This window comes from Anomaloglossus baeobatrachus, chromosome 4 (genome assembly GCF_048569485.1).
Source record: "Anomaloglossus baeobatrachus isolate aAnoBae1 chromosome 4, aAnoBae1.hap1, whole genome shotgun sequence".
NCBI classification, from domain to species: Eukaryota; Metazoa; Chordata; class Amphibia; order Anura; family Aromobatidae; genus Anomaloglossus; species Anomaloglossus baeobatrachus.
Window position 1 is genome coordinate 150,576,543 of NC_134356.1, and position 27,393 is coordinate 150,603,935.

The 27,393-nt window shown below is 46.7% G+C and overlaps 1 protein-coding gene and 1 long non-coding RNA gene across 2 annotated transcripts in view; one reads left to right on the forward strand and one right to left on the reverse strand.

Moving 5' to 3' along the window:
• The window catches only part of TENM2 (teneurin transmembrane protein 2), a 4,009,156-nt gene that overhangs the window by 3,940,107 nt on the left and 41,656 nt on the right, over positions 1-27,393 (forward strand). The window lies entirely within an intron of this gene.
• The window catches only part of LOC142303298 (uncharacterized), a 257,027-nt gene that overhangs the window by 1,322 nt on the left and 228,312 nt on the right, over positions 1-27,393 (reverse strand). Inside the window, exon 2 of the long non-coding RNA XR_012753003.1 lies at positions 15,122-15,185. This is a non-coding gene — a long non-coding RNA (uncharacterized LOC142303298). The remainder of the gene's footprint in view (positions 1-15,121; positions 15,186-27,393) is intronic.

Sequence of the window (27,393 nt, forward strand, 5' to 3'; positions counted from 1 at the left end):
AAGAAGGAGGAATGTATGTTACTCTAGTGAGAAGGTATTAATGCTGAGTGGGGGCAAAGTATAGCGGTAGAGAGAGGTAGATGTGAGATATAAGGAAGAGTTAGAGCGATGACATAAATAATGAGAATAGTCTGTCACTAATGTGAGGCTGACTAATGGTGAAAAATGGTTGAATGGGTAGGGATGCTGAATATATGTGTGAGGGGAAGAATAGGGAGAGAAGGAAAGAGGGAAGAGAGAGGTATGAATGAGGTAGAGAATCAGGGAAGGATGGATATGTGGGTTGTATGTGTATTTAGGGCATAACTACACATACAACCCACATGTCTGGCTCCTCCCCTCAGTGCATAATTAAATTAAATTATAAATAAATCATTCTAACTTAAAATTAAAAATAAATTAATTTTTTCACCAGGACAGCCGGGGCTAGAACTCGTGAAGTACTGTTTCTTAGGCGAGCACTCTAACCATTCAGCTAATAGCTCTAATGAAAAACATGGGCAGATTCTCTTCATGTGCTACGTGGAGAGGACACAGAACGCTCCCTGTCATCTTCATGTAGCAGAGCTAGCAGAGCTGACAGTGTCGTGTGGATTACTTCGGACCTGGATTGTTGTTTTGGGATTAATAAAATTAATAAAATGATGAAAGAGGATTTTTTTTGTCTTTTATTCCAAATAAAGGATTTTTCGTTGTGTGTGTTTCTTTACTTTCACTTTCAGTTTAATCATAGAAGGTATCTCGGGGAGATGCCTGGCATGATTAAACTCATTATTACCCCAATTGCCACCGCACCAGGGCAATTCGGGATGAGCTGGGTGGAGTCCTGGGACTGTCACATCTAATGGATGCGGCAATTTCGGGCGGCTGCTGAATGATATTGTTAGGCTGGGGGACTCCCCATACCATGGCACTCCCCATCCTGACAATACCAGCCTCCAGCCATGCGGCTTTATCCTGGCTGGTATCAAATATGGGGGAACCGCATTTTTTTTTTTTATTATTATTTATTTATTTTACTGCACGATATAGACCCGCCCGATTGGTTGCAGTGAGACAGCTGTCATTCATCGTGGGGACATGTCTGACTTCAACCAATCATGGGCACCGGTGGGCGGGGAAAGCACGGAATAACTGATTGAATAATGAAGCGACAGCCATTTTCAAAAGAGGAAAAGACGCCGCAGATTTGTTTTAGCCGTGCAGCGAGGCACCCGTGATCGGTGAGTAGGAAAGAGAGAGGGATTGTGCTGGGGACGCAGGACGCATGCAGATAGCAATGTGTGCACATAGCCTTACTGTGAAAAGCCACGCTTTTGTTGATCGAACCGTTCTTGAACGTTACTCAAACTGTCGAGCTTTTAGCAAAAGGCTCGAGTTCGTCGAGCCTCTCGAACACCCCCCAAAATCACTCGAACATGAAATTGGCGAACCTCGAGCCTCGAACATCGCTCATCTCTAGTGAAGAGAACATGAGAGCTGTACATAGGAGAGGGGAGGAGAGAGGGACTGATGTGGATGAGTGGTAATGGAGGGGGGAGAGAGCGGTGAAAATAGACAGTAAAATCACATAGGAATATTGAGATAAAGATAACGTCCATGGTTGAAACGGAAGGTGTCAAAGATTAGTTTACCTGCCTACTTCCCTGACTAACTGCCATTGAAATAACTACCCCACACATAGCAACGATGACACTTTTCATAAGATGGCACGCATGCTGGCACCCCACACGCATGCACCCTTTAAGGAACACACAAATATATAGGGCAAACTAGAGAAGTAGGTGAGGGGGATTGTGGGACCTAAGCTTGTTAAGGAAAAATACCAAATGGTGATCACACCAGGGAATGATTAATGAATCAAAGGGAACAGGACACATTTAACACCCGCCCTGAGTCCAGTCTATACAAAATTACACCTTCCACCATCCGATAAGATTTACAAAGAGTCATACAGTCATACATCAGTGAGTATTAAGCATAATGTGAAGATGACATAACAAAAAACAAAACAAGCAGAGTTATGTACCAGGACAGAGATTCAGCAGGAGGAGAGGGCAGCAGACTTTCCACTTTAGCAAGCAGATATGTACTTGTGTGAAGAGAGAGAAGATTTCTAATATAGATTTCTGGCACAAACAAGTTTATGATGAAATTTTTATTTGTAAACTATTTCTGCAAAAGAGTCATACCGGCAGTTGTGAATAACAAAAATATTTTTTCCCCATAACACATATTTAGTAAATATAAAACCAACAAGTGGTAATCACACTATGGTAAGACAAATGCAAATATTGAATACCAATTTGTCCCAGTAAATAGGTTAGGATATCAATTTCTTTTCCCTGAATATCAGGGACAAGGTAAGATAGAACAAAATATAACAAATTGATACAATTCAAAATAGAGGCACTGTAATGTATACAAGGAAAAGGACAATCATATATCCCAGAGCAGGACTTAACTTGCTGACTGTAAGATGAATCCAATGCAGCACAATTTATACAGATTAGAGAAAGACTCCGTAATGCCATACAAAGAAAGCGGGGGGCCTGATTGTTAACAGATGCCCACCCACCGCACAAGCTCATAACCATATTACAAACATGAAAAGAGAAAAAAAGCTTTTATAGTGCAAAAGAATATAAAGTTTATTATGAAAAAGGTGACAGTTCATTTTAGGTTAAAATAGATAAAAAAGAGAACATTCTTATTGTAATTCACTCCATATGGTTCCCATACTCATAGGTGTAAAATATAACTGTATTTAAATCACACATAAAACCTTAATTATAATACATATTGATTTTATACACCAATGACATCCAAATACGAGATCAAATTAATGACATAAAGATAATGCCACAATTGCATATTGCATATTGCCCATTGAGGATAGGTATAAAGGGAATCTTAAGGATGATGGAAAAAATCAAAGGAGTCAGAGTGTTTCCATTGTAGGTTTACCGCTAAGGATGGTAACAGCGGTTAGTGTCAGAAAAGTCCTCAAACCAGCCCAACGTACGTTTCAATCAAGATTTTCTTTCTTCTTCAGGGGAGAGGTGCTGCCAGTACCTTCCTATCAGCAAACTAGCATAATTTAGGGGGCTTTATATCTTACAGAACTTAGATAGTTGCCTGCTGCAACTAACACACAGTCTCAGTGTTACCAAATTTGTATTAACCCCTTCACGATCTTTGACGGATGTATCCGTCATGGTGCCCTGGTACTTAAAGACCCATGGCGGATATATCCGTCATGGCGAAATCGCGGACCCGGAGCCCCGGTGACCACGATAGTTTTCAAAACCTGTAGATTTGGAAAGGAGAGGACCTGTACCTGACCTCAGGAGGGGTGGTGTCTCCTCCCCGGACCTACGGAGGCTGTGATTGGCTGACGAACACCGCTCAGCCAATCACAGCCAGTGTAATGTTTCAGCAATTGAAATCCAGCTATGATCAGTGCAGCTATAGCACTGATCATTGGCTGGATCTGGGTGACCTTTGCTGCACCCACCCCCAGCTCTAATTGGAGAGATCGGCCTTGTGACCGATCTCTCCAAGCACCGTGCATCTGTGACCGGTGATCTGTAGGACATCGCTCTCAACAGCTTCTCCATCCGTGGAAGCTGAGGAGAGCGATCCCTGCGGGTGCCCATCTGTGAATCACAGCCCCAGATCATCCGCTGCCCTCCTCCATCTGCTTTGCCTCTGCACCGTCGCTGCTCTCCTCCCGCTGCGCCCCTGCATGTGACGCCGCTGCGCCGCCTCTGCATCTGACGCCGCTGCTTTCTTTCTGCTGCCCCCTTGTATCTGCCGCTGCGCTGCCCCTGCATCTGATGCCGCTGCTCTCTTTCTGCTGCCGCCTTGTATCCGCCGCTGTACCCCTGCACCACCACTGCTCTCTTTCTGGTGCCCCTTTGTATCCACCGCTGAGCCCCTGCACTGCCGCTGCTCTCTTTCTGCTGCCCCCTTGTATCCAGCGCTGTGCCACTGCACCGCCGCTGCTCTCTTTCTGGTGCCCCCTTGTATCCACCGCTGCGCCCCTGCACCGCCGCTGCTCTCTTTCTGCTGCACCCTTGCATCTGCCACTGCGCCGCCCCTGCATCTGCTGCCCCACTCTCCCATCTGCCACTGCACTCTCCCTATCAGTCACCGCACTCTCCCCATCAGCCACCACACTCTCCCCATCAGCAACCGTACTCTCCCCATCAGCCACCATACTCTCCCCATCTGCTACCACACTCCGCCATCTGCCGCTACGCCACCCCTGCATCTGCCACCGCACTCCATCAGCCGCTGTGCCCATGCATCTGCTGCTGCACTGACCATCAGCCGCTGCACCCCTGCATCTGCTGCTGCACTCACCCATCAGCCGCTGCAGCCCTGCATCTGCTACCGCACTCCCCCATCAGTCACTGCCCTCTCCCCGATCTGCTGCCCGCTCTCTCCCATCCCCTTAATCCTCTTCCCCCTCTCCCATCTCTCTCCCTCCCGGATCTGCGGCCTCCTCCATCTGCTGCCTCCTCCATCTGCTGTGATCCTGCTCCCTAGATCCATCCTGTAAGGTAGCTATCCCCAATCTCACCTCCCACTCCCCTTCCACCCTTCCCCCACCCTCCACCGCTCCTGCATCTGTTGCGCCTTCACCCGTCCTCCGCCACTCCTCCATCCACATTAGTTTAGGGCCAGTAAAATTATACTGTAGTAATCGTCAACTACAGTATTATTTACTGAATATTGTAAGGGTCAGTCCAATCCAACACATGAGAGCGATGCACGAGACTCACGTCGCATCATCTGGCAAGGTTGCTCTCTTCCAGACAGAACTGTGCGGCTGTGCCGGGTGATGTGATGCGAGATTCGTGCATCGCTCTCTCTCCTTTTTTTTTTTTTTTTTACAGACGTCCGTAGTTTTTATTTTGCCAAACTAATATTTTTTCTATGGGGGGGTCTAGTTTCAAAAAAAAAGGTCACATGTAGGGGAGCTCCAGTGCTTCGGCACATCAGGGGCTCTCCAAACGCAACATGGTGAAGCTAACGATTCCAGCTAATTTTCCGTTTAAAAAGTCAAATTACGCAAATTCCATCTGGAGGTCTGCCGTGTGCCCAAACAGGGGTTTTCTGCCACATATAAGGTATCAGGGTACTCAGAACAAATTGCCCAACAAAATTTGTGGTCCATTTTATCCTATTACCCCAGTAAAAATTAAAAAAATGGAGCCTAAAATAAAGTACTTTTTTGTATTTATGGCTCAATGTACAAAGCATGTGAGGGTTCAAAGTGCTCATTACCCATCTAGATTTATGCCATGGGGGTCTAGTTTCCAAAATGGGGTCACTTGTGGGGCAGCTCCATTGTTTAGGACCTCAGGAGCTCTCCAAATGCAACATGGCATCCGCTAATGATGATTCCAGACAATTTTGCTTTCATAAATTAAAATGGCGCTCCTTGCCTTCCGAGCCCTGCCGTGCGCCCAAACAATTGATTTCCACCACATATGAGATATCGGTGTACTCAGAAGAAATTGCACAATTTTTTTTCTGATGCATTTTTTCCTGATACCCTTGTGAAAATGCTAAATTTTATAACTAAAGCAACATTTTTGTGTAAAAAAGTAAAATTTTCATTTTTTCCTTCCACATTGCTTTGGTTGCTGTGAAGCTCCTAAAGGGTAAATAAACTTCTTGGATGTAGTTTGGAGCAGAATGAGGGGTGCAGATTTCAGAATGAAGTCACGTTTGGGTATTTTCTGTCACCTACATTTTCTCAAATTACTCCAAATGTGATGTGGTACATAAAAATTATTTTTTGTAAATTTTGATGGAAAAATTAAAAATTGCTGATGAACTTTGACCCCTTCTAACTTCCTAACGAAAAAAAAAAATTAAAACAGCGCTGGTGTAAAGTAGACATGTGAGAAATGTTATTTAGTAACTATTTTGTGTGATATATCTATCAGATTTATGGGCATAAAATTTCAAATTTTAAAAATTGCAAAATTTTCAAAATTTTCGCCGAATTTCCAAAATTTTCACTAATAAATGCAAAACATATGTGCCTAAATTTACCACTGACATGAAGTACAATATGTCACGAAAAAACAATGTCAGAATCGTCAGGATCCGTTGAGGCGTTTCAGAGTTATAACCTCATAAAGGGACACTGGTCAGAATTGCAAAATATGGCCTGGTCTTTAAGGCTAGTTGCACACTTGCATTGGACGGCTTCCGTTGCTATCCACAGCCTTGAGGAATTACGGTAACCGTTGCAGGAAACCGTTATACTCCTCATAGACTTCTATTAGCTACGGATGGTCTTGCGTTGCATCCGCTGCACGAAGCAGCGTCATTATTTTGACGCTGCGTCTGGCGGAAGGAACGCTTCATGTAGCGTTTTTTGTGTTGTTAAAATAGCGCACCATGACGGATTCCGTTGGAATCTGCCACGGTGTCTAATGATTGTCTATGGTGGCGGTTTCCGCCGCTATGCGCTAAGCGGCGGAATCCGCTGACGGATTTCGTCACGTTCTACTGCACATGCTCAGCATGTCCAGCAGAATGATCGAAATCGTTTAAAATCACTCCTGGTCTCTGTCCCCCCTCTCTCCCTCTCCCCTCCTCTCTCATACTCCCCGATCACGGGTGCGGCACTGTACAGCTGTCACACTGCTCCGGCGGCTTTTCCTCTTTTGAAAAAGCCGGCCGCCCATTATTCAATCTCGTATTCCCTGCTTTCACCGGCGCCTATGATTGGTTGCAGCCAGACCCGCCCCCACGCTGACTGACAGCTGTCTCACTGCAACCAATCACAGCCGCCGGTGGGCATGTCTATATTGTGCAGTACAATAAATAAATAATTAAAAAAAAACGGCGAACGGTCCCCCCCCATTTTAATACCAGCCAGATAAAGCCATACGGCTAAAGGCTGGTATTCTCAGGATGGGGAGCCCCACGTTATGGGGAGCCCCCCAGCCTAACAATATCAGTCAGCAGCCGCCCAGAATTGCCGCATACATTAGATGGGACTGTACCCGGCTCTTCCCGATTTGCCCTGGTGCGTTGGCAAACCGGGGTAATAAGGAGTTAATGGCAGCCCATAGCTGCCACTAAATCCTAGATTAATCATGTCAGGCATCTCCCCGAGATACCCTCCATGATTAACCTGTAAGTTAAAGAAAATAAACACACACATCCAAAAAAATGCTTCATTTGGAATAAAAGACAAAAAAAACACCCTCTTTTACCACTTTATTAAAATCCCCAAATACCCCTCCAGGTCCGACGTAATCCAGAGGTCCAGCAACACATCCAGCTCTGCTACATGAAGCTGACAGGAGCGGCAGTAGAACACCGCCGCTCCTGTGAGCTCCACGCAGCAACTGAAGTAAATGACGCTGTCAGCGGGGACATCACTGAGGTAATGCCGGTGTGTGCGGTGATGATGGGTGCGGTAGTGTCGGGATGTGTGCAGGAATGATGAGGGCTGTAGTGTCGGGCTGTGTGCGGTGTAGCGGGGTGGGGGTCCCCCAGGACGACAAAGAGGCAGTGACCCAAAAAGTCCAATCAACATCAGTTTATTTACCGCTGCTGCACAGGAATATACGTCTTTCAGGATATATCCAGGCTATATACAGTCCATAGGTTACCACGTCACACAGGTACCCGCTGCCGTAGAAGTCGGTCTTACTGTACCCCGTACTGCTTTTCAGGGAGCCCCACAGACCTGTGTTATCACACCACATGGGTCTGAACTCCTCTCAGCTTCTTGCTCTGCAGCTTACAAAAGCAGCTCTGCCCCACCCAAGCCTTTACAAAGAGCTTTTAAATGAGAACTGTGGCCATGAGCCACCTGCATAACCCGGCCTGGAGGTTACTGGACTGACCACTATGTAGGGCTCTAATATGTTTCTATACGCATTCTGGGAGATACGTACCGTCCGTCACATATCAATGGACCCACTATCTCACAACGGGGATGTCGGGCTGTGTGCGGCGATGTCGGGCTGTGTGCGGGGATGTCGGGCTGTGTGCGGGGATGTCGGGCTGTGTGCGGGGATGTCGGGCTGTGTGCGGGGATGTCGGGCTGTGTGCGGGGATGTCGGACTGTGTGCGGTGATGTCGTGATGTGTGCAGGGATGTCGGGATGTGTGCAGGAATGATGAGGGCTGTAGTGTCGAGCTGTGTGCGGGGATGTCGGGCTGTGTGCGGGGATGATGGGTGCTCTCTCTCTCGGCTAAGAAAACTTAATGCAATGCGTTATTTCACTGGAATCCGTGGCCTTTATTATCACACTTTTTGCAAGGCATCCGTCACATGCGTTACACAACGCATTGTGACGGATGCCGTTCAACGCAAGTGTGAAACTAGCCTAAGGTGAAAACAGGCTGGGAGCTGAAGGGGTTAATACTCGGTGTCAGTGGCACTATTTCTGCCTGAAAGCCAGTACCTTCCTATCAGCAACCTAGCATAATTTTGGGTGCTTTATATCTTACAGAACTTAGATAGTGGCTTGATCTTATTAAAACAGTCTCAGTGTTACCTAATTTTTATTAATACTTGGTGTCAGTGGCACTACTTCTGCTTGAAGCAAAAAACCTTCATAGCACCAAACTAGCATCCTGGGGGTGTCGTCTTCCTATTTTACAGAACCTACATAGTGTAAGTTGCTCTTAATAAAACACAGTCTGAGTGCGAAAAACCAATACTAAAATAAAAGTGTTGTCAAACCCTGTTTTCTTTTGCGGCTGAAAGACATTCACAACATCTTTGTCGACTCCTATAAGTGGTAGTTTGTCCAATAAAGGTACCTTTTGGTTTTTAGACTTACAGAAACAGCTATCCTGAGAAACTATTAACACAAGTTTATCAACCCAGCATAAGTGTTGTTCCACTGCCTGTAGAAAAGGTCACGTTACAGTATTCACCTTCAAATAATCAAACCAAAAAAAATGGGAAATGGAGGGGGTAAGGGCCAGGGACGAGGTGGTAGTGACAGTGGTGGTTGCCCAAGCAGTGTGATCGAGCCAAAGAAAAAGGTTCCTGCTTTATCTACCTCTGCCTTCCTATCCCAATTTTCTTGTCCACATGGGAAAGCACTCTTGCACCCTGAACAGTGCAAACAGGTAACGAGTTGGCTAGCAGAAAATGCCTCCAGTTACTTGTCGAGTAGCAAATCCCAAGGGTCCACACTAGAAATGAGCCTCCCCCCTAGTGTTCGAGTTCGGTTCGGTTCATCGAACGGCGGGTGTATTCAGCGAACATCCGACGAACGTTCAACGAACACCATCGAAACCCATTGAAAATGATGGCAGGCAAACACAAACACATACAAACACATTGTACATGTACACATACAGTTAATAAACATTGCCATTATACTGCGGACTCTGTCTCCCGCCGCTTTTACTTCAGATCATCGCTGCACCCTCCAGGTAACCAGCACTGAAGATAGGACCTTCCCTGACGTCTTCATAGCATGTGACCAGTCACGTGTGTATTATCTCATTGGCCACAGACTTGTCACATGGCTAGACATCATACTAGGTCCAGTCAGTGCATCTCTCCAGTACGCGGTGCTCGTTTGTGCATCTCCGTGTACCAGCGAGATGCTTGGGCACATGCTTGGCTTCCCATTCCTGCATGTCGATGCTCTTTACAGAGTCAGCCAACATGCAGGGACTGGATGCCAAAGCCGGTGAATAGCGGCACCGGGAATCAGGTGATCGGTGATTACCGTTGCTATAGTAACTCTCCTGTCAGATTACTATTGTAATGGTGGCAGCAGTGACATCACCACTTACAACCCGCAGCCTCTGCTCACTCACTGAGTGATTAGACTGCACGGGAGCAGCAGCGCCTTTCTCCCATGCAGTGCTGTCTGATGTAGCAGAGCTGCATGGGTTGAAGGAGAAAGAGGACAGAAGACCAGGATCGTGGAGGGGTGAGAGGGAGTAATAAACATGGAGTCTCTAAGTGTGTCTGTGTATTTATTTCTATTAAAGTATTTTTCCCTGTGTGGTGTCTTTTTTTAACCCTTTATTGGAGATTCTTAACGACCGGGTCAAACTTGCCTGACATTAAGAATCTCTGGCTTAAACTAGCTAGTAAAACAAAACTAGTATTAACCCTTTATTACCCAGCAAGCCACCCGGCATCAGGGCTGCTGGAAGAGTTGGATACAGTGCCAGATGATGGCGCTTCTATGAAAGCGCCATTTTCTGGGGCAGCTGCGGACTGCAATTTTCAGCAGAGGGGCCCAGAAAGCTTGGGACAACCTGTGCTAAGGATTCCAATCCCCAGATGCCTAGTTAAATCTGGCTGGACACAAAAATTCTGCGAAACCCATGTAGTTTTTTGTTTTTTTTTAATTATTTCATGAATTTCATGATTTATTTAAAAAAAGGGCTTCCCTATATTTTTAGTTCCCAGGCGGGTACAAATAGGCAGCTGGGGGTTGGGGGCAGCAGTACCTGCCTGCTGTACCTGGCTAGCATACAAAAATATGGCAAAGCCCACGTCATTTTTTTGGTGGGCAAAAAACTCCTGCATACAGTCCTGGATGGAGTATGCTGAGCCTTGTAGTTCTTCAGCTGCTGTCTGCTCTCCTGCATACACTAGTGAATGGAGCATGCTTAGCCTTGTAGTTCTGCTCCCCCTGTCTCTACCTCCAGCATACAGTCCTGAATGCAGCATGCTGAGCCTTGTAGTTCTGCAGCTGCTGTCTGCTCTCCTGTATACACTAGTGGATGAAGTATGCTGAGCCTTGCAGTTCTGCTCCCCATGCCTTTCCCTCCAGCATACAGTCATGGATGGAGGATGCTAAGCCTTGTAGTTCTGCAGCTGCTGCCTGCTCTCCTCCATACAGACAGACAGCAGACAGCAGCTGCAGAACTACAATGCTCAGCATACTCCATCCAGGACTGTATGCAGGAGTTTTTTGCCCCCGAAAAAATTATTTGGGCTTCGCCATTTTTTTGTATACTAACCAGGTACAGCAGGCAGCTTCGGCCTGCCCCCAACACCAGCTGCCTATTTTTACCCGGCTGGGAGGCAAAAATATAGGGAAGCCCCTTTTTTTAACCCCTTCAGCCCCGGGGCACTTTCCGTTTTTGCGTTTTTGTTTTTTGCTCCCCTTCTTCCGAGAGCCGTAACTTTTATATTTTTCCATCAATCTTGCCATATGAGGGCTTCTTTTTTGCGGGACAAGTTTTACTTTTAAATGAAACCATAAGTTTTACCATATGGTGTACTGGAAAACAGCAAAAAAATTCCATGTGTTTAAAAACTGCAAAAAAAGTGTGATGGCACAATAGTTTTTGGGATGTTTTATTCACGGTGTTCACTATATTGTAAAACTGTTGTGTGGGTATGATGACTGAGGTCGGTGCGAGTTTGTGGACACCAAATACGTATAGGTTTACTTGTATCTAAAGGGGTTAAAAAAAATTCACAAGCTTGTCCAATAAAAGTGGCATGCGTTTTTCGACATTTTCCAAAACCCGTAGAGTTCTCATTTTTCGATATCTATGGCTCAGTGATGGCTTATTTTTTGTGTCTCGAGCTGATGTTTCTAATGGCACCATATTTGCGCAGATGCTACGTTTTGATCGCCTGTTTTGCATTTTGCGTCCAACTTGCGGCGACCAAAACACGTAATTTTGGCGTTTGGAATTTTTTTTCCACTACGCCGTTTACCAATCAGATTAATTGATTTTATATTTTGATAGATCGGGCATTTCTGAACACGGCGATACCAAATATGTGTATATTTATTTATTTTTTAACCCTTTAATTTTCAATGGGGGGAAAGGGGAATGATTTGAACTTTTAGGGGGTTTTTTGTTTTTTTTATAACTTTTTTTTACTTTTTTTTTTAATTTTACTAGTCCCCCTAGGGGGCTATAGCGATCAGCAATCCGATCGCTCTCATCTATCTGCTGATCACAGCTATACAGCTGTAAACAGCAGATTCAGTCACTTCCTGTTTCCCTCTGCTCCGTGCCGAGGAAAAACGAAAGTGAAACATCATAGCTGCAGGCGTCATGACATGACCATGTGCTACGATGGCAACCACCGAAAGTCACGTGATCACTCACGTGACTTCTGGTGGGGGCGGCGCCCATATAGATCTCGCTGCCAGACTTTGGCAGCGAGATTTAAGGGGTTAATGTTACGGGTGGAATGCGATTCCACTCGTAACATGAATTGAAAACAGCTGATATATGTGCCGATGAACGCCGCCTGCCCGCGGGACACGCTCTATGACGGAAATATCCGTCCATGCTCGTGAAGGGGTTAATTATTTCACGAATTTCATGAAATAATTTTTTTAAAAAAATGACGTGGGCTTCACCCCATTTTTGTGTCTAGCCAGGTACAACTAGGCAGCTGGGGATTGGAATCCGCATCGCAGGGTGCCCAAGATTTCTGGGCACCCCTGCTGCAAATTTCAGTCCACAGCTGCCTCAGAAAATGGTGTTTTTTTTAGAAGCGCCATCTTCTGGCGCTGTATCCAACTCTTCTAGCTGCCCTGGTGACGGGTGGCTCGCTGGGTAATAATGGGGTTAGGGCTAGCTGTATATTATCAACTGGCCCTAAGCCCGAAATTCATGGTGTCATGCCAATATTAGACATGGCCACAATGAATTTCAAGTACAGATAAAAAAAAACACAACACAGAGAAAAATATTTTTATTAGAAATAAAACACAACACAATTAGTGACTCCATCTTTATTGAAATAAAGAACCCCCCTATGCAGTAATCCTGGGTCAAGGGTCCTGCGCCGTCCAAACCGGATCCAATATCATCTGATTGGTTTGCTGGAAGGCAAAGCGATCAGATGATGTGTCAGGTTCAAGGGTCTGAATCACATGACACAGCAGCTGATTGTATAAACGGCTTTTATACAATAAGCTGATGCATCAGTGCAAAAAAAAACCCCAAAAACTACTCACTTCTGTACAGACTCCTGTATGACAGCATTAGCTGATAGTTTAGCCAGCCAGGCGGTAAAAAGCCGGTCTCACTGCTAGACTTATAGTGTCAGCTGATGCCATCAGGTGACCGCATCAGCTGATCATCGCGAGGTCTGAGAGAGAGAAAGAGAAGAGAGAGAGAGAAGAGAGAGAAGAGAGAAGAGAGAGAGGAGAAAAAGGAGAGAGGTAAGAGAGAGAAGAGAGAGAGGAGCGAGAGGAGAGAGAAGAGAGAGAGGAGAGAGGACAGAGAGAAGAGAGAGGAGAGAGAAGAGAGATGAGATAGGAGAGAGGAGAGAGAAAAGAGAAAGAGAAAATAGAGAGAAAAGAGAGAGAGAGAAGAGAGAGAAGAGAGGAGGGAAGAGAGATAAGAGAGAGAGGGGAAGGAGAGAGAGAGAGAAGAGAGAGAGAAGAGAGAGGAGGGAGAGAAGAGAGAGGAGGGAGAGAAGAGAGAGAGGAGAGATAAGAGAAAAAGAGAGGAAGAGAGAGGAGAGAGCAGAGAGAGAAGAGAGAGCGAGGAGAGAGAGAGAGGAGAGAGAGAAGAGAGAGGAGAGAGAGAGGAGAGAGAGGGGAGAGAGAGGAGTGAGAAGGGAGAGAGAGAAGAGACAGAAAAGAGAGAAGAGACACGCAGGCACCACCTGAGTGAAGTCTCAGATAACAGCGCGGCTCACTTCAGTTGCTGCGTGAAGCTGATATAGAGCGCTCGTGTTTTACGGCGCTTTCTGTCAGCTTCATGTAGCAGAGCTAAAAGCGTTGTGTGGATTACTTCGGACCTGGATTGTTGTTTGGGGATTAATAAAGTGGTAAAAGAGGGGTTTTTTGTCTTTTATTCCAAATAAACGATTTTTCGTTGTGTGTGTTTATTTACTTTCACTTACAGGTTAATCATGGAAGGTATCTTGGGGAGACGCCTGTCATGATTAACCTAACCTTATTACCCCGATTGCCACCACACCAGGGAAATTCGGGATGAGCCGGGTCATCTAATGGATGCGGCAATTCCGGGCAGCTGCTGGCTGATATTGTTAGGGTGGTAGGCTCCCCATAACGTGGCGCTCTCCATCCTGACAATACCAGCCTCCAGCCGTGCGGCTTTATCCTGGCTGGTATCAAATAAGGGGGAACCGCATTTTTTTTTTATTATTATTTATTTATTTTACTGCACAATATAGACCCGCCCGATTGGTTGCAGTGAGACAGCTGTCACTCATCGTGGAGACATGTCTGACTGCAACCAATCATGGGCGCCGGAGGGCAGGGAAAGCACGGAATAACTGAATAATGAAGCGGCGGCCATTTTCAAAAGAGGAAAAGACGCCGCAGATTTGTGACAGCCGTGCAGCGAGGCGCCCGTGATCGATGAGTAGGAAAGAGAGAGGGATTGTGCTGGGGACGCAGGACGCATGCAGATAGCAATGTGTGCACATAGCCTTACTGTGAAAACCCACGCTTTTGTTGATCGTACCATTCTCGAACGTTACTTGAACTGTCGAGCTTTTAGCAAAAGGCTCGAGTTCGTTGAGCCTCTCGAATACCCCCCAAAATCACTCGAACATGAAATTGGCGAACCTCGAACATCGCTCATCTCTAGTGAAGAGAACATGAGAGCTGTACATAGGAGAGGGGAGGAGAGAGGGACTGATGTGGATGAGTGGTAATGGAGGGGGGAGAGGGAGGTGAAAATAGACAGTAAAATCACATAAGAGGATTGAAATAAAGATAACGTCCATGGTTGAAACAGAAGGTGTCAAAGATTAGTTTACCTGCCTACTTCCCTGACTAACTGCCCCACACATAGCAACGATGACACTTTGCATAAGATGGCACGCATGCTGGCACCCCACACGCATGCACCCTTTAAGGAACACACAAATATATAGGGCAAACAAGAGGAGTAGGTGAGGGAGATTGTGGGACCTCAGCTTGTTAAGGAAAATTACCAAATGGTGATCACACAAGGGAATGATTAATGAATCAAAGGGAACAGGACACATTTAACACCCGCACTGAGTCCAGTCTATACAAAATTACACCTTCCACCATCCCATAAGATTTACAAAGAGGAATATACAGTCATATATCAGTGAGTATTAAGCATAATGTGAAGATGACATAGCAAAAAACAAAACAAGCAGAGTTATGTACCAGGACAGAGATTCACCAGGAGGAGAGGGTAGCAGACTTTGCACTTTAGCAAGCAGATATGTACCTGTGTGAAGAGAGAGAAGATTTCTAATATAGATTTCTGGCACAAACAAGTTTATGATGACATTTTTATTTGAAAATTATTTCTGCAAAAGAGCCATACCGCCAGTTGTGAATAACAAAAAGATTTTTTTCCCCATAAATATTTATTAAATATAAAACCATATTACAAACATGAAAAGAAAAAAAAGCTTTTATACTGTAAAAGAATATAAAGTTTATTATGAAAAAGGTGACAGTTCATTTTAGGTTAAAATAGATAAAAACAGAGAACATTCTTATTGTAATTCACTCCATATGGTTCCCATACTCATGTGTGTAAAATATAACTGTATTTAAATCACACATAAAACCTTAATGATAATACATATTGATTTTATACACCAATGACATCCAAACACGAGATCAAAATAATGACATAAAGATAATGCCACGATTGCATATTGCATATTGCCCATTGAGGATAGGTATAAAGGGAATCTTAAGGATGATGGAAAAAATCAAAGGGGTCAGAGTGTTTCCATTGTAGATTTACCGCTAAGGATGGTAACAGCGGTTAGTCTCAAAAAAAGTCCTCAAACCAGCCCAACGTACGTTTCAATCAAGATTTTCTTTCTTCTTCAGGGGAGAGGTGCTGCCAGTACCTTCCTATCAGCAAACTAGCATAATTTTGGGGGCTTTATATCTTACAGAACTTAGATAGTTGCCTGCTGCAACTAACACACAGTCTCAGTGTTACCATATTTGTATTAACCCCTTCACTACCTTTGACGGATGTATCCGTCATGGTGCCCTGGTACTTAAAGACCCATGGCGGATATATCCGTCATGGCGAAATCGCGGACCCGGAACCCTGGTGACCACGATCGTTTTCAAAACCTGTAGATTTGGAAAGGAGAGGACCTGTACCTGACCTCAGGAGGGGTGGTGTCTCCTCCCCGGACCTACGGAGGCTGTGATTGGCTGACAAACGCCGCTCAGCCAATCACAGCCAGTGTAATGTTTCAACCATTGAAAATGGTTGAAACATTGAAATCCAGCTATGATCAGTGCAGCTATAGCACTGATCATTGGCTGGATCTGGGTGACCTTTGCTGCACCTACCCCCAGCTCTGATTGGATAGATCGGCCTTGTGACCGATCTCTCCAAGCACCGTGCATCTGTGACTGGTGATCTGTAGGAGATCGCTCTCCTCAGCTTCTCCGTCCGTGGAAGCTGAGGAGAGCGATCCCTGCGGGTGCCCATCTGTGAATCACAGCCCCAGATCATCCGCTGCCCTCCTCCATCTGCTTCGCCCCTGCACCGCCGCTGCTCTCCTCCCGCTGCGCCCCTGCATGTGACGCTGCTGCGCCGCCCCTGCATCTGACGCTGCTGCTCTCTTTCTGCTGCCCCCTTGTATCTGCCACTGCACCGCCCCTGCATCTGATGCCGCTGCTCTCTTTCTGCTGCCCCCTTGTATCCGCCGCTGTGCCCCTGCACCACCACTGCTCTCTTTCTGGTGCCCCCTTGTATCCACCGCTGTGCCCCTGCACCGCCGCTGCTCTCTTTCTGCTGCACCCTTGCATCTGCCACTGTGCTGCCCCTGCATCTGCAACCCCACTCTCCCATCTGCCACCGCACTCTCCCTATGAGCCACCGCACTCTCCCCATCAACCACCACACTCTCCCCATCAGCCACCGTACTCTCCCCATCTGCCACCGCACTCCCCCATCTGCCGCTACACCCCTGCATCTGCCATCGCACTCCATCAGCCGCTGCTCCCCTGCATCTGCCACTGCACACACCCATCAGCCGCTGCACCCCTGCATCTGCCGCCGCACTCACCCATCAGCCACTGCCCTCTCCCCGATCTGCTGCCCGCTCTCTCCCATCCCCTTAATCCTCTGCCCCCTCTCCCACCTCTCCCCCTCCCGGATCTGCGGCCTCCTCCATCTGCTGCCTCCTCCATCTGCTGTGATCCTGCTCCCTAGATCCATCCTGTAAGGTAGCTATCCCCAATCTCACCTCCCACTCCCCTTCCACCCTTCCCCCATCCTCTGCTGCTCCTGCATCCGTTGTGCCCTCACCCATCCTCTGCCATTCCTGTATCCGTTGCGCCCTCACCCATCCTCCGTTGCTCCTCCATCTGCCGCACCCTTACCCATCCTCCGCCGCTTCTGCATCCGTTGCCCCGACTTCCATCCTCTGCCGCTCCTCCATCCGCCGTACCCTCTCCCATCCTCCATCCATCCTTTTTTCCATGCATGTGTCCTGATTTTTTTTCAGTAAACCAAGAATGAAATGCAAATAAACTTAGTTTAGGGCTAGTAAAATTAGACTGTAGTAATCGCCAACTACAGTATTTTTTACTGAATATTGTATGGGTCAGCCCAGTGCCACACATGAGAGTGATGCACGAGTCCCATGTCGCATCATCCGGCACGGTTGCTCTCTTCCAGACAGAGAGGATGCGTCCCTGCATCTGCCACCACACTCACCCATCAGCTGCTGCGCCCCTGCATCTGCCACCACACTCACCAACAGCCACTGTGCCCCTGCATCTGCCGCCGCACTCACCATCAGCCGCTGCGCCCCTGCATCTGCTGCTGCACTCACCAACAGCCGCTGTGCCCCTGCATCTGCCGCCGCACTCACCCATCAGCCGCAGCAGCCCTGCATCTGCCGCTGCACTTCCCCATCAGCCGCAGCAATCCTGCATCTGCCGCCGCACTCCCCCATCAGCCACTCCCCCCTCCCCAATCTGCTGCCCACTCTCTCCCATCCCCTTAATCCTCTGCCGCCTCTCCCACCTCTGCCCCTCATGGATCTGCTGCCTCCTCCTTCTGCTGCCTCCTCCATCTACTGTGATCCTGCTGCCTAGATCCATCCTGTAAGGTAGCTATCCCCAATATCACCTCCCAGTCCCCCTTCCTCCCTCCCCCCATCCTCCACCGCTCCTGCATCTGTTGCGCCCTCACCCATCCTCCGCCACTTCTCCATCCGCATTAGTTTAGGGCCAGTGAAATTATACTGTAGTAATCGTCAACTACAGTATTTTTTACTGAATAATGTAAGGGTCAGTCCAGTGCAACACATGAGAGCGATGCACAAGTCTCACGTCGCATCATCCGGCACGGTCGCTCTCTTCCAGACAGGAGTGTGCGGCTGTGCCGGGTGATGTGATGCGTGTGATTCGTGCATCGCTCTCTCTCCCCTTTTTATTTTCGCCAAATTAATATTTTTTGTATGGGGGGTCTAGTTTTCAAAAAAAGGTCACATGTAGGGGAGCTCCAGTGCTTCGGCACATCAGAGGCTCTTTAAACGCAACATGGTGAAGCTAACGATTCCAGCTAATTTTCCGTTTTAAAAGTCAAATTCCCTCAGGAGGTCTGCCGTGTGCCCAAACAGGGGTTTTCTGCCACATATAAGGTATCAGGGTACTCAGAAAAAATTGCCCAACAAGTTTTGTGGTCCATTTTATTCTATTACCCCTGTAAAAATTAAAAAATTGAGCCTAAAATAAAGTACTTTTTTGTTTTTATGGCTCAATGTATGAAGCATGTGAGGGTTCAAAGTGCTCATTACCCATCTAGATTTATGCCATGGGGGTCTAGTTTGCAAAATGGGGTCAATTGTGGGGCAGGTCCATTGTTTAGGCACCTCAGGAGCTCTCCAAAAACGCAACATGGCATTCGCTAATGATTCCAGACAATTTTGCTTTCATAAATTAAAATGGCGCTCCTTGCCTTCCGAGCCCTGCCGTGCGCCCAAACAATTGATTTTTACCACATATGAGATATCAGTGTACTCAGAAGAAATTTCACAATTAATTTTATGATGTATTTTTTCCTGATACCCTTGTGAAAATGCTAAATTTTATGGCTAAAGCAACATTTTTGTGTAAAAGAGTAAAATTTTCATTTTTTCCTTCCACATTGCTTTGGTTGCTGTGAAGCTCCTAAAGGGTTAATAAACTTCTTGGATGTAGTTTGGAGCAGAATGAGGGGTGCAGATTTCAGAATGGGGTCATGTTTCGGTATTTTCTGTTGCCTACATTTCTCAAATCACTCCAAATGTGATGTGGTACATAAAAATTTTTTTGTAAATTTTGATGGAAAAATTAAAAATTGCTCATGAACTTTGACCCCGTCTAACTTCCTGACGAAAAAAAAAATTGTTTTGAAAACAGTGCTGGTGTAAAGTAAACATGTGAGAAATGTTATTTAGTAACTATTTTGTGTGACATATCTATCAGGTTTATGGGCATAAAATTTCAAATTTTAAAAATTGCGAAATTTTCAAACTTTTCGCCAAATTTCAGAAATTTTCACAAATAAATGCAAAACATATGTGCCTAAATTTACCACTGACATGAAGTACAATATGTCACGAAAAAACAATGTCAGAATTGTCAAGATCCGTTGAGGCGTTTCAGAGTTATAACCTCATAAAGGGACAGTGGTCAGAATTGCAAAAAATGGCCTGGTCTTTAAGGTGAGAACAGGCTGGGGGCTGAAGGGGTTAATACTCGGTGTCAGTGGCACTATTTCTGCCTGAAAGCTAGTACCTTCCTATCAGCAACCTAGCATAATTTTGGGTGCTTTATATCTTACAGAACTTAGATAGTGGCTTGCTCTTATTAAAACACAGTCTCAGTGTTACCTAATTTTTATTAATACTTGGTGTCAATGGCACTACTTCTGCCTGAAGCAAAAAACCTTCATAGCACCAAACTAGCATCCTGGGGGTGTCATCTTCCTATTTTACAAAACCTACATAGTGTCCTGCTCTTAATAAAACACAGTCTGAGTGCCAAAAACCAATACTAAAATAAAAGTGTTGTCAAACCCTGTTTTCTTTTGGGGCTGAAAGACATTCACAACATCTTTGTCGACTCCTATAAGTGGTAGTTTGTCCAATAAAGGTACCTTTTGGTTTTTAGACTTACAGAAACAGCTATCGTGAGAAACTATTAACACAAGTTTAACAACTCGGCATAAGTGTTGTTCCATTGCCTGTAGAAAAGGTCACGTTACAGTATTCACCTTCAAATAATCAAACCAAAAAAATGGGGAAAAAGAGGGGGTAAGGGCCGTGGAAGAGGTGGTAGTGACAGTGGTGGTCGCCCAAGCAGTGTGATCGAGCCAAAGAAAAAGGTTCCTGCTTTATCTACCTCTGCCTTCCTATCCCAATTTTCTTGTCCACATGGGAAAGCACTCTTGCGCCCTGAACAGTGCAAACAGGTAATGAGTTGGCTAGCAGAAAATGCCTCCAGTTACTTGTCGAGTAGCAAATCCCAAAGGTCCAGACTAGAGATGAGCCACCCCCCTAGTGTTCGAGTTCGGTTCGTCGAATGGCGGGTGTGTTCGGCGAACACCATCGAACCCCATTGAAAACGATGGCAGGCAAACACAAACACATACAAACACACTATACATGTACACATACAGTTAATAAACATTTCCATTATACTTACAGGTCCCCTTGATGCGTCCTGCATACTCTGTCTCTCGCCGCTTTTACTTCAGATCATTGCTGCGACGTGACGTCGTCATAGCATGTGACCAGTCACGTGTGTATTATCTCATTGGCTACAGACCTGTCACATGGCTAGACATCATGCTAGGTCCTGTCAGTGCATCTCTCCAGTACGCGGTGCTCGTTTGTGCATCTCCGTGTACCGGCGAGATGCTTGGGCACATGCTTGGCTCCCCGTTCCTGCATGTCGGCGCTCTTTACAGAGTCAGCCCACATGCAGGGACTGGATGCCACAGCTGGTGAATAGCGGCACCGGGAATCAGGTGATCGGAGATCACCGTTGCTATATGAACCCTCCCGTCAGATTACTATTGTAACGGTGGCAGCAGTGACATCACCACTTACAACCCGCAGCCTCTGCTCACTCACTGAGTGATTAGACTGCACAGGAGCAGCAGCGTCTTCCTCCCATGCAGTGCTGTCTGATGTAGCAGAGCTGCATGAGTTGAAGGAGAAAGAAGACAGAAGACCAGGATCGTGGAGGGGTGAGAGGGAGTAATAAACATGGAGTCTCTAAGTGTGTCTGTGTATTTATTTCTATTAAAGTATTTTTCTCTGTGTGGTGTCTTTTTTTTAACCCTTTATTGGAGATTCTTAATGGCCGGGTCAAACTTGCCTGACATTAAGGTGGGCTTTGCACACTACGACATCGCAGGTGCGATATTGGTGGGGTCAAATCGAAAGTGACGCACATCCGGCGTCACTTGCGATGTCGTAGTGTGTAAATCCTAGATGATACGATGAACGAGCACAAAATCGTCGTCATCGTATCATCGCTGCAGCCTCCGACGTTTCCATAATGCCGGGGGAGCAACAGGTACGATGTAGTTCCTCGTTCCTGCGGCCGCACACATCGCTGTGTGTGAAGCCGCAGGAGCGAGGAACTTCACCTTACCTGCCTCCCGGCTGCAATGAGAAGGACGGAGGTGGGCGGGATGTTTACATCCTGCTCATCTCCGCCCCTCCACTTTAATTGGCCGCCTGCCGTGTGACGTCACTGTGACGCCGCACGACCCGCCCCCTAAGGAAGGAGGCGGGTCGCCGGCCAGAGGGACGTCGCACGGCAGGTATGTGCGTGTAAAGCTGCCGTAGCGATAATAATCGCTACGGCAGCTTTCACTATATATCGAACGTGCGACGGGGGCGGGACTATCGCTGCAGCATCGGTAACACATTGTTACCGATGTTGCAACGTGCAAAGCCCGCCTAAGAATCTCTGGATTAAACTAGCTAGTAAAACAAAGCTAGTATTAACCCTTTATTACCCAGCAAGCCACCCGGCATCAGGGCTGCTGGAAGATTGGATACAGCGCCAGATGATGGCGCTTCTATAAAAGCGTCATTTTCTGGGGCGGCTGCGGACTGCAATTTGCAGCAGAGGGGCCCAGAAAGCTCGGACCAGCCTGTGCTACGGATTCAAATCCCCAGCTGCCTAGTTAAATCTGTCTGGACACAAAAATTGGGCAAAGCCCATGTAGTTGGGTTTTTTTTAATTATTTCATGAAATTCATGATTTATTTAAAAAAAGGGCTTCCCTATTTTTTTAGTTCCCAGGCGGGTACAAATAGACAGCTGGGGGTTGGGGGCAGCCGTACCTGCCTGCTGTACCTGGCTAGCATACAAAAATATGGCGAAGCCCACATCATTTTTTGGTGGCAAAAAACTCCTGCATGCAGTCCTAGATGGAGTATGCTGAGCCTTGTAGTTCTTCAGCTGCTGTCTGCTCTCCTCCATACAGACAGACAGCAGACAGCAGCTGCAGAACTATAAGGCTCAGCATACTCCATCCAGGACTGTATGCAGGAGTTTTTTGCCCCCCAAAAAAATTATGTGGGCTTCACCATATTTTTGTATACTAGCCAGGTACAACAGGCAGCTTTGGGCTGCCCCCAACACCAGCTGCCTACTTTTACCCTGGCAACCAAAAATATAGAGAAGCCCTTTTTTTTTTTAATTATTTCACGAATTTCATGAAATAATTAAAAAAAAAAAATGATGCGGGCTTCGCCCAATTTTTGTGTCCAGCCAGGTACAACTAGGCAGCTGGGGATTGGAATCCGCAGCGCAGGGTGCCCAAGCTTTCTGGGCACACCTGCTGCAAATTGCAGTCTGCAGCCGCCCCAGAAAATGGCGCTTTCCTAGAAGCGCCATCTTCTGGTGCAGTATCCAACTTTTCCAGCTGCCCTGGTGACGGGTGGCTCGCTGGGTAATAATGGGGTTAGGGCTAGCTGTATATTATCAACTGGCCCTAAGCCCGAAATTCATGGTGTCATGCCAATATTAGACATGGCCACAATGAATTTCAAGTACAGATAAAAAAAACACAACACACAGAAAAATATTTTTATTAGAAATAAAACACAACACAATTAGTCACTCCATCTTTATTATAATAAAGAACCCCCCTATGCAGTAATCTTGGGTCAAGGGTTCTGCGCCGTCCAATCCGGAACCAATATCATCTGATCGGTTTGCTGGAAGGCAAAGCGATCAGATGATGTGTCAGGTTCAAGGGTCTGAATCACATGACACAGCAGCTGATTGTATAAACGGCTTTTATACAATCAGCTGATGCATCAGTGCAAAAATAAACAAAAAACTACACACTTCTGTGCAGACTCCTGTCCGACAGCATCAGCTGATAGTTTAGTCTGCCGGGCGGTAAAAAGCCGGTCTCACCGCTCGACTTATAGTGTCAGCTGATGCCATCAGGTGACCACATCAGCTGATCATCGCCAGGTCTGAGAGAGAGAAAGAGAAGAGAGAGAAGAGAGAGAGGAGAGAAAAGAGAGAGGAGAGAGAGGTGAGAGAGAAGAGAGAAATGAGAGAGAGGAGAGAGAAGAGAGAGAGGAGTGAGAAGGTAGAGAGAAGAGAGAGAGGAGAGAGAGAGAGGAGAGAGAGAGGAGAGAGAAGAGAGAGAGGAGTGAGAAGGTAGAGAGAAGAGAGAGAGGAGAGAGAGAGGAGAGAGAAGAGAGAGAGAGAAGAGAGAGGAGAGAGAGAAGAGAGAGAGAAAAGAGAGAGAGAGAGATCGCCGCCCAATATGTCACCACATAAGCTGAGGGGAACATAAGGCCCCTAAATGGACTTTCAGAGCCCAAATTGTGCCCCCAACTCCCCATAACCCTGATCCCCTCCCACCACACTTACTGTATTTTTCTTGCTTTGGCAACACTAATTGTATTTTGGTCCTGCCAATAAAGCATATTTGAATTTGAATTTGAGAAGAGAGAGAAAACAGAGAGAGGAGAGAGAGAAGAGAGAGAAGAGAGGAGGGAAGAGAGAGAGGAGAGGGAGAGAGAGAAGAGAGATGAGAGAGAGAGAAGAGAGAGAGGAGAGAGGAGATAGAGAGAGGAAAGAGAAGAGAAAAAGAGAGAGAAGAGAGGAGAGAGCAAGGAGAGAGAGGAGAGAGAGAGGAGAGAGAGCGAGGAGAGAGAGAGGAGAGAGAAATGAGAGAGAGGAGAGAGAGAAGAGAGAGAGGAGTGAGAAGGTAGAGAGAAGAGAGAGAGGAGAGAGAGAGAAGAGAGAAAATAGAGAAGAGACACGCAGGCACCACCTGAGTGAAGTCTCCGGTGACAGCGCGGCTCACTTCAGTTGCTGCGTGGAGCTGAAACAGAGCGCTCGTGTTCTACGGCACTTCCTGTCAGCTTCATGTAGCAGAGCTGAAAGCGTCGTGTGGATTACTTCGGACCTGGATTGTTGTTTGGGGATTAATAAAGTGGTAAAAGAGGGTTTTTTTTGTCTTTTATTCCAAATAAAGGATTTTTCATTGTGTGTGTTTATTTACTTTCACTTACAGGTTAATCATGGAAGGTATCTCGGGGAGATGCCTGTCATGATTAACCTAACCTTATTACCCCAACTGCATCCGCACCAGGGCAATTCGGGATGAGCCGGGTAGAGTCCCGGGACTGTCGCATCTAATGGATGCGCATCTAATGGATGCGGCTGCTGGCTGATATTGTTAGGGTGGTGGGCTCCCCATAACGTGGTGCTCTCCATCCTGGCAATACCAGCCTCCAGCCGTGTGGCTTTATCTTGGCTGGTATCAAAATTGGGAGGGGATCGCAGGTTTTTTTTTTTTAATTATTTATTTATTTTACTGCACGATATAGACCCGCCCGCCGGCGGCTGTGATTGCCTGCAGTGAGACAGCTGTCACTCAGCGTGGGGGCGAGTCTGACTGCAACCAATCATGGGCGCCGGTGGGTGGGGAAAGCAGGGAATACCAGATTGAATAATGAGCGGCAGCCATTTTCGAAAGATGAAAAGCCACCGGAGCCTTGCAACAGCCGTGCAGCACCGCGCCAGTGATCGATGAGTAGGAAAGAGAGAGGGATTGAGCTGGGGATGCAGGACGCATGCAAATACACAACGTGCACACATAGCCTTACTGTGAAAAGCCACATTTTTGAAGATCGAACCGTTATCGAATGGTAACTCGAACAATTGAACATGAAGCAAATGGTTTGAGTTTGTCGAACGACTCGAACACCGCCCAAAACCACTTGAATTTGAACTTGGCGAACGGTTTGATTCGAACATCACTCCTCTCTAGTCCACACAGACAGACTTGAGTAGCCCAGAGGCTGACCCATCGAATCCTCAGCCTGGTCTTCCTTCCTCACTACATCAGTATTCTAAGGAATCATATGACATCAAAGCAGGTAACTCTGAGGAACAGTTTACAGGACCCTTTACCTTTCTTGCTTCTCACTGCACAACACCACCAATGCAGATGAGGCTGTGGTGTGCAGTGATGTACAGATATTTGAGCACTCAAGGCCAGAAGAAAGCCATGTTGCTGGCCATGACATGCTGGGCAATCAGGTGGAAGTGTTGGAGGATGATGAGACACTGTTGCTTTCAGGTCAGCCTGAAACCTCCATTCCCAAAGTTGTTGACCTTCAGGAATTTGGAGACAACCAGGTCGATGATGAGGTGACTGATCCAACATGGACGGGTGGCATTTATTGTGAGAGCAACAGTGCAGAGGAGCATGTGCCCATAGTCCTCAAAAAGGCTGTAAGACATAGGGTTTCGACCACTGCCAGAAATCAATTAACTGTGCACATGACACCACCACCTGTGGCTTCTCAGAGTCAAAAGGTCCGTGCACCACCTATGCCATCTGAGAGTCTAAGGGTCCGTGCACCACCTGTGCCATCTCAGAATCCAAGGGTCCGTGCACCACCTCAGCCATCTCAAAGTCCATGAGTCCGTGGTGCGATTGTGTGGGAGTTTTTTTTTCCAAGAGTCCTTCGGATCAAACAGTTGTCATTTGTCAAATTTGTCAGACCAAGCGTAGCAGAAGCAAATACTTCCAGCTTGGGCACCTCCAGCATGAGAAACCATATGTTAGCCACATACACTACTAAGTGGTTGACAGCTCTGGGTGAAAAACACGATTTCCAGACTCAAAGCTCTGCCACTTCCCCTGGGCTGCCTGCTTCCAAAACTGGTGTGCAAGAAGGCCAAACTCAATCATCAACGACCACATCCACTTCGGTGTCCCAGCGTTCTGTTCAGTTGTCCATACCACAGATCTTCGAAAAGAAGCCAAAATACCTCATTACGCACCCAAGAGTAGAAACCATAACTGCACACATTGCACGATTGATAGCCCTTGATATGTTGCCGTATCGGCTTGACGGCACACTGGGTGAACCTGCTGGCGGCTGTTACAGAGTCTGAGCCTGCAACATCCCATATAGTTCCCAAACCCAGAATAGCAGGGCCCACTTCCATCACAGTTTCAGTAGCCTCCTACACAGCAACAACTCCCTCCTCCTCCTACTCTTCATCTGGCTCCTGTGCATCCTCCTCAACATCCGCCGGTGTCCAACCGTCAATATCATTCCCCAGCTGGGATCTCTGCGGCACTGCCTCGGCTAAGCGGCAACACGCTCTACTGAAGCTCATCTATATCGGTGACAAATCACACACATCATATGAGCTTTTGAAAGCAATAACTGAGCAGACAGATGAGTGGCTTGAGCCGTTGGACCTCTGTCCAGGGATGGTAGTGTGCGATAGCGGTCATAATCTAGTGGCGACTTTAAAGCTTGGAAAGCTTGTACACGTTCCTTGTATGGCCCACATTGTAAATTTAGTAGTTCAGCACCTTCTGAAGAAATATCTTGGGATACCAGACCTACTTACCAAGGTATGACGTATTAGCGTACATTTCCGCAAGTCATCTTTCTCTATTGCTGGCCTGGCAGTGCTGCAGCAGCGCTTACACTTGCCTCGTCACAGACTAATATGTGTCCTCCCTACGAAAATGAATTCAACCTATTATATGATGGTCAGTATCCATGAGCAGCTGAGGGCAGTATCCCAATTCCAGATGGAACATGCCCGTCAGACGCAGTCGCCAGACATAAGTACTGCCGAGTAGGTGTGGATTGCAGATGAGGTCTTGGAGACTTTTGATTACTGTACCAACATTGTGAGCAGTAATGATACTGTTATCAGCATTACCATTCTACTGATTTGTTTATTGAAACACTCTCTGGATGGTCTGAGTGACCAAAGTGTTCATGCACCCGAGTTGTCTGTGGATCCAGACTTCACAATGGTTGCTAGTAATCCGGACAACCTCGGCCAACAAGCTCAGGCCACCTTTGCTCAGAATCATGAGGATGAGAATAAGGAGGATGATGAAGAACAGGAATGCTTTGAAGTTGGTAACCA